Source organism: Capsicum annuum, chromosome 11, assembly GCF_002878395.1.
Source record: "Capsicum annuum cultivar UCD-10X-F1 chromosome 11, UCD10Xv1.1, whole genome shotgun sequence".
NCBI lineage: Eukaryota > Viridiplantae > Streptophyta > Magnoliopsida > Solanales > Solanaceae > Capsicum > Capsicum annuum.
The window spans coordinates 99,948,671-99,959,582 of record NC_061121.1 but is presented as its reverse complement, the minus strand read 5'-3'; the positions used below and the strand labels follow the sequence as shown (position 1 = coordinate 99,959,582).

Here is a 10,912-nt window from a genome sequence, read left to right as displayed (position 1 = left end):
TGATGACTAATGATATCTGTAAGATTTAAGGTAAAATCATTAAAGTAATTTATGGTATAAGAAGGGGTCTTCTATTTATAGATGTCCAAAACATTTCCTCCAAGAAAAAGGTTAGTCAAATATGGAAAAGTTTTATATTTTCCTTTCAGGAAAAGTAAAAGTAATTATGGTTACTCTTAATTTCCTTCCAAGAAAAAGTAAAACTTAATTTTGGTAAGAAAATTAGGGTAAAAACCCTAACAAATCTCCCTTTTTTTACTTGATTTTCTACAAAATATTTTTTATCCTCCTCCTTCTTTTGCATAATATTCGTTCTTCACATATTCTTCATATATCACTACTGTTTGACATGCTTAAAAAGTTAAAACTTTTTGAGTTAAAAATATATAATCCCCTTTGGGTTAAAAAGATTAGAGCCCTTTATAGGATTAAAAGTAAGCTTTCTTTTCAAATATGTAATAGCAGGATTATTAAAAATATGATGAAAAATTGCCTCCACAAGTAATTTTTGGACATATATCATCATTTTCATCAAATTTGTTGCAACTTTGTTCTCAACAAGTTCTCAATCTGAACCATCGGATCATTGAACCATAGGCTCTGATACCACTTATTTGGTTCAAAATTGAGAGGGCTTCATGCGAAAGCTTAAAATCGCAAATCATTGAGATGATAATTTAGATGACGAAAAAAATATAATACTAAAAACATATTATTACATATGATTTTACCAATTGGCCTACATATTAAAAACCTAAATCAAAAAACATAAAAATCAATTGAGAGAAAATCTACTCTCTAAATAAGACTCTTTAAACACTACATTGTGGATGCTATTGTGTTATGTTATAAGAAGTGATCTTCTATTTATAGATGTACAAAACATTTCCTCCAAGAAAAAGGTTAACCAAATATGAAAAAGTTTTATATTTTCCTTTCAGGAAAAGTAAAAGTAATTATGGTTACTTTTCTTTTCCTTCGAAGAAAAAGTAAAACTTAATTTTGGTAAGAAAATCAGGGCAAAAACCCTAACAAATCTTCCCTTTTTTGGCTTGATTTTCTGCAAAATATTCTTGATCCCCCTTCTTCTTATGCATAATATTCGTTCTTCACATATTCTTCATATATCACTGTTGTTTGACATGGTTTAAAAATTGAAGCTTTTTCGGTTAAAAATATTGGAGCCCTTTATAGGGTTAAAAGTAAGCTTTATTTTCAAATATGTAATAGCAGGATTATTGAAAATATGATTGATAATCGCCTTCACATATAGTTTTTGGACATATATCTTCATTATTATCAAATTGCTGCAACTTTGTTCTCAACATGTCCTCAATCTGAACCATTTACCACTTGTTTGGTTCGAAAACAAGAGGGCGTCATGCGGAAGCTTAAAATCACAAATCATTGAGATGATAATTTAGATGACAAAAAAAATATCATACTAAAAACATATTATTGCATATGATTTGATCGATTGGCCTACATATTAATAACATGAATAATAAAACATAAAAATCAATTGAGAGAAAATCTCCTCTCTAAATAAGACTCTTTAAACACTACATTGTGGTTCCTATTGTGTTATGGTATGAGAAGAGGTCTTCTATTTATACATGTCCAAAATATTTCCTCTAAGAAAAAGGTTATCCAAATATGAAAAAGTTTTATATTTTCTTTTCATGAAAGGTAAAAGTAATTATGATTACTTTTATTTCCCTTCCAAGAAAAAGTAAAACTTAATTTTGGTTAGAAAATCAAGGCAAAAACCCTAACAAATATAACAGTATGTGAAAGAATAAATATTTCAATTGTTAACTCTGTTGCAGGCCAAACTCAAAGGAATTGGAAGATCTGAGAAAGAGCCATTAACAATCTGAGAAAATATCCACTTATTAGCTGCTTCAGAGAAGTGAGTTCCATCCCAACTGACATGAACTGATGGATCCTTGCATGAAGAATCGATCACGATCTCTTTTCTTTTCGCCACTTTCTTGCTTCCACATTTGATGAATCTGTTGTAGTTTTACTTCCCACCATGACCGCAACAAGCTAGGAATGGTGGCACGATCCGATCCGAACCGAGTCCCTGGCCGTGACGAGCATCTCAAACCGAGAAGGCCCAGACACCCTTCTAACTTGTAATCAAATACACCATTCATACACAAATAAGGAAATAATAAAAATATAGAAAAATGGACCCCTAGACTGTAACACCCCGATTTGCTGAACCAGAATGCTACACGGTGCTCATGACCTCGAGGGACCACAAGCTAACCCACGACTGATATCTGTACCTACATACTATAAATCATGATATAATAATGCGGAATACATCTAACTGTAAGTCCATAAGGTTCAACTGAATACAATCATGTGGGTAAAAATACCCAAAATAACTCAATCTGAAAGCTAAGTCTGAACGTAAATCTAAACGTAAATCTGAAAGCCTCTAAACTATATGAATAAGGAGTTGAAGGAACATGTCTCCAACTAACTCCATAAAACTGAACTAAAGAAATAAATAAATGTATCAAATCATATTGTCCTCGAATCAATGAGGACTCACTGTGTCTCTACGACTGGAATGCTACCGCTACTGCTGGGCTGGAGTATGTGTCTAGGAACCTATGGTGTAACATGAAAAGAAATCACCATAGCGCAAATGCGTTTGTACAACTGGAGTACTAAGTATACGGGGAAGGTAGGCTGAACATAAAAGGTTTCATGCATGAACAACACTGACTAACTAATATGAACGTGGGAGTGCAAACACACATATATAGAAACTGGGACCGTGAATATGTGATAGCATAACCTGTAGATAATACATGGTTTACTGATAACTGTCATAACTGATACTGAAACTGATAACATGGATGACTGTATATGACAGTCCTGTATATACTGAAATCTGAAGAACGCCCTGAGTTCTTTTATTGAGACTAATACTAAAACTGTGGGTAGTAGTGTTTAACCGACATGCCCCATATATGCCGTTATGGAACACAAGGATGACTACTAAGAATCACACCCTGAACTGACGGGTGAGTTTCCATCCTTGGGTTCACTCGGTGCTAACCTCTACTCCCATATGGAGGGACTGGACATGAATAACTGACTGTGCATGACTTAATCTTACTGAATTCTGTTGACTGGCGAAATGTTACTGATATCTGACAACTGACTAAGATCATGAGGTTTTCCTGAGTCACATGGCTGACTGAAGTCTATGGAATCATCGCTTGAGTTCGGATATCGTGAAACATGACATGGATCTAGGCACACAGCTATAGTTTTTGGGTACAAGTACCCCCAGGTCTCGATAGGAGGAAACTGACACACATGACATGACTTGATCACAAGATTTGAGTCCACAATTCACAATATCATAAGTAAGGTTTTCATAATAAGAATGATTCTTAACAAACTATCATATGATCGGGAATGCACACTACATGTATATACTTTCATGGCTTCAATAACATGGTCATTCCATATCGCAACAATATCATAAGCATCTCATACAACTTCTTCAATTCAAGACAATAGCACGGGGATCACGTTGAACATAAACTTAGAACATGGAATAGTCATTTAGGACTTATTATGTCATAAAAGCATGATTTCTATTTCCTTAGGTATTTTCAAAAATACCTTACATGCACATCTTAGGCATAGGTGGATTCATCAAGATTACAAATATTCAACCACTAATTTCACATATTTATATGTTAAATACCACCATATCCTCACAATAAACATACAAAGATCCCATCTTAGGCATCATCAAACTCCAACCATATGAACATCAACCAACTACAACATAAACATCATAATAAAAATTTTAGAAGATGGTTCTTGAGCTTCATGGATGAAAGGAGTCCATGAATCAACTCACGCATACCTTAGAAGGAAGATTCTTGATGATTGACAGAGGAATTTCCTTGAAATCAGATCTTCAAGCTTAGTTACGCAACCCTAATTGTTTTTCTCGTTTAGTGCTCTTGGATGATGAGCTTTGAGATGATAATAGGGTTGTAATATATTTAGAATCTATATATTTCGTAGGGTTAAGTTTAGGGACATGGAAGGAGTGTTACAGACTTAATTACACTTGAAATAACTCAAAACGGAGTGTTTTTGGCACTAGGAACTGACTTAGGTGGTGCCCAAGTGATTGCCTAAGCTAGGTTGGGCGGCGCCTAACCAATCGCCTATGTTTGGTTGGGCGGCGCCTAACCAATCGCCTATCCTTATTGTCTCTCACAAAAATGGGCATAACTTTTTGCTCGGGTATTGGATTAAGGCAAAATTGATATCGTTGGAAAGATAATTTGATTCTCTACAATTTGGAGTGTCTAAATTAGAAAAAATACCATATTAACATCGAGTTATACTCGTTCAAAGATGACCCTTGCAAAATCGAACACTAAAACTTGATGGATTCAAAAACTCTTAGCTTGTATTACCTTAAGTGACTCATATGAACATGCTTAATGCATCTTAAGCTATCCTATCACTAGGATATTCATTGTAAGTCATGTACTCAAGTATGAATCACAGGATAGAAGATTCCATACGTATGAATACTTATTCACTTCCTAGCTTAGAAACATACGGGGTATTACAATATCTCCCCCTTGGGAACATTCGTCCTCGAATGAGAATTTATTGAGAAGGGATACAAGACAATAGAACCTGAACTGAACATGAAGAACTAAAACTTGATCTCACAACTGACATGCAAAACATACTGAAATTATGCATATCTGATGCACGAATAACTGACACATGAATGGATGACTGAGTATAAAATGGTTAATAGGTACCAAGTTTATAATGGAAACATGAACGTGAAAATGAATAAGATTAAGGAGAACTGTTACCTTGAGATTGATCTGAATTTGCGGGGAAGAGGTGAGGATTCTTGGTACACATATCTGCTTTTGCTTCCGAAGTAGTTCCCGCATGAGACTGATTTCACCAAAGAACCTTGAGTAGAGGGACTTCTTTTTTCCTCAATCTACGAGTCTAATAATCTAAGATTTCGACTGGAATCTCTTCATAGGAGAGGCTGCTCTGAATATCGATACTCTGAATAGGGACAACAACTGCTAGGTCACCTATGCACTTATTTAGCAAAGAGACATGGAAGACTGGATGGAATGAGGTTAGATCTGAAGGAAACTCAAGCTCATAAGCTACCTTGCCGAAGCGACAAAGAATTCTGAAGGGACTGACATACCGAGGACTGAGTTTCCCTTTTTTGCCGAACCTATTCACTCCCTTCATGGGAGAGATCTTAAGATAGGCATAGTCATTAACCTCGCTCGAGATCTTTTCTACGAACTTCTGTCGGCTCTGAGCAGCCCGAAGTATCTCTCTGATCAACTGAACTTTCTCTAAGGCGTCGAATACTAAGTCAGGACCTATGATTGAGGCCTTACTAACTTTGAACCAACCAATCGGAGATCTACATCTCCTAACATAGAAAGTTTTGAATAGAGCCATCTGAATACTAGAATGATAGCTATTGTTGTATGCAAACTCAATCAAAGGCAAGTAGTCATCCCAACTTTCCTTGAAGTCAATTTCACATTCCCTTAGCATATCTTTAAGATTCTAAATGGTCCTCTCTACTTGACCATCTGTCTGAGGATGAAATGTTGTGCTGAGATGGACCTGGGTACCGAGACCCTTTTGGAATACTTTCCAAAAGTAAGAAGTGAACTGGGCAACTCTGTCTGAGATGATAGATAGTGGAACACCATGTAACCTAACTAACTCCCTGATATAGAGTTTGGCATAATCCTCAGTGGAATAAGAAGTACGAACAGGAAGAAAATGAGCTGACTTGGTCATTCTATCTATAATGACCCAGACTGAATCATGCTGATGATGAGTTCTAGGCAAACCCGTCATGAAGTCCATGTTAACTTCTTCCCACTTCCAAGTAGGAATGGTGAACTCTTGTATGGAACCACTAGGTTTTTTATGCTCTATCTTAACCTGCTGACATGGAGAGCACTTAGCCAAAAACTCTGCAACATCTCTCTTTATCCTACTCCACCAATAGATCTCCCGCATGTCGCGGTACATCTTAGTGGCCCCTGGATGAATAGAGTATCGCGCACCATGTACTTCTGCAAGAATTCGCTGCCTCAATTCATCTACACCTGGAACACATAGACGACCCTGACAACGAAGGATACCATCTCCTCCTTGGGAGAAAACCTCGACTTTCTGATTCTGAACTGACTCTTTGAGATTGATAAGGCTAGGATCCCTGTCTTGTTTCTCTTTCACCTTGGAAACTAGAGATGACTCTAAACTACTATGAACACATACACCACCCTCTGAAGAATCGACTGAGCGAATGCGTAGTCTGGCAAGATCATGGATATCCTGAGCCATCTTTTTCTTACTATCCTCAACGTGAGAAATTCTACCCATGGAGAGTCGACTGAGAGCATCGGCCATAACATTGTCCTTGCCCGGATGATAAAGAACACTCATGTCGTAATCCTTCAAGAGCTCTAACCACTTTCTCTGGTGAAGATTGAGATCTTTCTAGGAAAAGACATACTGGAGGCTTTTTTGGTCAGTGAAGACATCTACATGAACTCCATAGAGATAATGCCTCCAAATCTTCAAGGCAAAAACTACCGCTGCTAACTCAAGATCATGAGTAGGATAATTCTTCTCATGTGGCTTTAACTATCCGGAGGCGTAGGCTAGGACCTTACCATGCTACATGAGGACACAACCTAAACCCACTCTGGATGCATCACAATAGACTACAAAACCATCTGAACCATCTGGAATAGCTAGAACTGGAGTTGAAGTGAGTCGAGTCTTCAACTTTTGAAAGCTCTTCTCGCATGAATCTGACCACTGAAACTTAATCTTCTTCTGAGTCAATCTGTACATAGGAGATCAATAGAAGAAAATCCCTCAACAAACCATCTGTAATTGCCAGCCAAACCCAAAATACTCCTAATATCTGATGGAGATACGGGTCTAGGCTAGTTTCTTATTGCCTCGATTTTCTGAGGATCTACTCTAATGCCATCACCAGAAATAATATGGCCAAGGAATGATACTGATCTTAGCCAAAATTCACACTTGCTGAACTTAGCAAATAACTGGTGATCCTTGATAGTCTGAAGAACAATCCTGAGATGGTCTGCATGATCACGCTCTGTGTGAGAATAGATCAGAACATCATCTATAAAGACTATGACAAACATGTCCAAGTACTGCTTGAACACACGGTTCATCAAATCCATAAAAGCTATAGGGGCATTGGTAAGACCAAATGACATGACTAAAAATTCAAAGTGAACATACTGAGTATGGAAAGCTGTCTTCGGAATGTCACATTCTCTAACTCTGAGCTGATGATAGCCTGATCTGAGGTCTATCTTGGAGAAGTAAGTGGCACCCTGAAGTTGGTCAAATAGATCATCAATCCTAGGAAGAGGATATCTGTTCTTAAACGTGACCTTGTTGAGTTAAAGGTAATCAATACACATCCTGAGAGAATCGTCTTTCATGTGCACGAATAATACTGGCGCACCCCATAGGGAAACGCTGGGTCTGATGAATCCCTTATAGAAGAGATCCTTTAACTGATCTTTCAGTTCCTTGAGTTCTGCTAGTGCCATTCTATATGGCAGAAAAGAAATAGGTTGAGTATCTAGAAGAAGGTCTATGCCGAAGTCTATTTCCCTTTTGGGAGGAATGCCTGAAAGATCTTCGGGAAAGACATCTGAGTATTCATTAAAAATAGAGACTGTTTTGAGATTGGGAGATTCAGAACGGGAATCTTTAACATAAACGAGATGATACACACACCCCTTAGAAATCATTTTACTTGCCCGAAGGTAGGAAACAAGTTGACCCTTGAACACTGAAATGCTACCCTTCCACTCTAGGATGGGCTCATTTGGGAACTAAAACTGAACTATCTTATTTCTGCAGTCAACTGTAGCATAGCAGGAATGAAGCCAATCCATGCCAAGAATGACATCAAAATCAATCATCTCTAACTTTACGGAATCTGCTGATGTAGATTTCTGAGATATCATAATCGGGCAGTTCCTATATACCCACCGGGCTATGATGGTTTTACCCACTGGGGTAGACACTGAGAAGGGCTCTGCTAGGACTTCGAGACTGATTCTAAAATCGTCTGCTGTGTATGGAGTAACAAAAGACAAAGATGCACCTGGGTCTAGCAAAGCATAAACAGGAACATGGAAAATCTCTAACGTACCAGTAACGACATCAGGAGAATTTTCCTGATCCTACCGGGACTGAAGAGCATAGAGTCTGTTTGGGCGTTGCCCACTGGTAGCACTGGAAATGGCACCCTACTGGATCGGGCAACTGGACTAAGATGCAAAATGATTTTGCTGACCCTGAAGACTTGACTGTAGACACTCCCTAATCCTGTGGCCTGGCTTGCCATAACCAAAATAGACATCACTACCGGCTCTGCAAATGCCCTTGTGGTTCTTACCACAAGTCTGACAAAGGGGATTCATTCGGGCACTGCTAACACTGCCCTGAGATTTAGAGCCTGGCGCTTTGTCTCTATTACCATCTCTAAACTTTGGCACTGGAGCACTGGCAGATGAAGGAGCTGGAACGGCTGACTTGGAGCAAAATTGTGAACGGTTTCCTCTATCTGACTTGGGGTGAGCAAAGTTGAAGTTACCTGACCTTTCTCTTTTATTCTGCCTCTCCCTTGTCTTAATCTTCTGCTTTTCTACTTGCTGGGCATGGGTTATGAGTCTGGCTAAGGTCATATCACCGATCAGCATCGCATACCTACACTTACTTACCATGCTATCGTTGACCCCTGACACGAACTTGCTCATCTTAGCTCTATTGTCTGCAACCACATGAGGAGCATACCTGGCTAGCTGAGTAAATCTGAGAGAATACTCCCTAACCTTTATATTCCCCTGCCTGAGGTTGATGAACTCAAGAACTTTGGCTTCCCTCATCTCTTAGGGAAATAATATGTCTAAGAAGGCCGTGACAAATTTCTCCCACTCGATAGGGACTGTATCATCTAACCTCTCAGACTTTCACTGTTTGTACCAATCATGAGCAAAATCCTGTAACTGGTAAGCGGCTAACTCAGCACTCTCAATAGAACCAACACCCATGATGTCAATGACCTTCTGGACTTGGTCAATGAACTCCTGAGGGTCCTCATCAGATTTAGACCCATGGAAAGATGGAGGTTTCATTCGGGTGAAGTCCCGAAGCCTAGATGCTTTGGTATTGGCCACTAGATTGGCTGAAATGACTGGTGGTCGTCCATTCTGTGCAGCCATGGACTGCGCAAGTGTGGTAAATGCGGCTCCAAACTTTGCATGGGAAACATGTTCGCCCAAAGGATCTTCAAGCTGAAGAGCTGGCTGGTTTCTTCTCTTTGGGGCCATGGTCTGAAATAAGAGAAGAATGGATTAGACTGAGAGTTTAACTTGTGATTATGCTCACTAGAATGACATGAATAATGAAGAAAGGGAAAGTTCCTAAAACATCTTATAGCCTCCGGCACATAAATGTGGCGCGCAACACACCCATGTACAAAACTCTACTAGATGCGGCTTTCAGACTTTCTAGGACTCTATTAAACCTTAGGCTCTGATACCAAGTTTGTAACACCCCGATTCGCTGAACCGAAATGCTACACGGTGCTCATGACCCCGAGGGACCACAAGCTAACCCATGACTGATATTTGTACCTGTATACTGCAAATCATGATATAATAATGCGGAATACATAGAACTGTAAGGCCATAAGGTTCAACTGAATACAATCATGTGGGTAAAAATACCCAAAACAACTTAATCTAAAAGCTAAGTCTAAACGTAAATCTGAACGTAAATCTGAAAGCCTCTAAACTATCTGAATAAAGAGTTGAAGGAATATATCTCCAACTAACTCCGTAAAACTGAACTGAAGAAATAAATAAATGTATCAAATCATATTATCCTCGAATCAATGAGGACTCACTGTGTCTCTACGACCGAAAATGCTACCGCTACTGCTGGGCTGGAGTTCGTGTCTCAGAACCTATAGTGTAACATAAAAAGAAATCACCATAGCGCAAATGCGTCAGTACAACTAGAGTACTGAGTATACGATGAAGGTAAGCTGAACATAAAGGGTTTCATGCATGAACAACACTGACTGACTAATATAAACGTGGGAGTGCAAATACATATATATAGAAACTGAGACTGTGAATACGTGATAGCATGACCTGTAAGCTAATACATGGTTTACTAATAACAGTCATGACTAATACTGAAACTGATAACATGGACGACTATATCTGACAGTCCTGTATATACTGAAATCGGAAGAACGCCTTGAGTTCTTTTATTGAGACTGATACTAAAACTGTGGGAAGTAGTGTTTAACCGACATGCCCCATGTATACTGTTATGGCTAAGCTGGGGTCCAATCTCTACCCCAACTGAAGGGGTGTCAATATCGTTCCACGGGTAAGGACAGCCTGTGAGTAACCCTAATCTAGCGGGTACTCAATGAGAACGGTGGGAACCCTAAACTGACGGGTTAAGCCACCTCATCAACCCTAATATGATGGGTTAAGATGTCTCAACCTTTGATGGCTATGTAGTTCTGGAACACAAGGATGACTACTAAGAATCACACCCTGAACTGACGGGTGAGTTTCCATCCTTGGGTTCACTCGGTGCTAACCTCTACTCCCATATGGAGGGACTGGACATGAATAACTGACTGTGCATGACTTAATCTTACTGAATTCTGTTGACTGGCGAAATGTTACTGATATCTGACAACTGACTAAGATCATGAGGTTTTCCTGAGTCACATGGCTGACTGAAGTCTATGGAATCA

The 10,912-nt window shown here is 38.9% G+C and overlaps 1 pseudogene; it reads right to left on the bottom strand.

Annotated features, from left to right (window-relative positions):
• Nucleotides 1–1,807: 1,807 nt before the first annotated feature.
• Nucleotides 1,808–10,912, bottom strand: part of LOC107846464 — a 34,869-nt pseudogene continuing 25,764 nt past the window's right edge.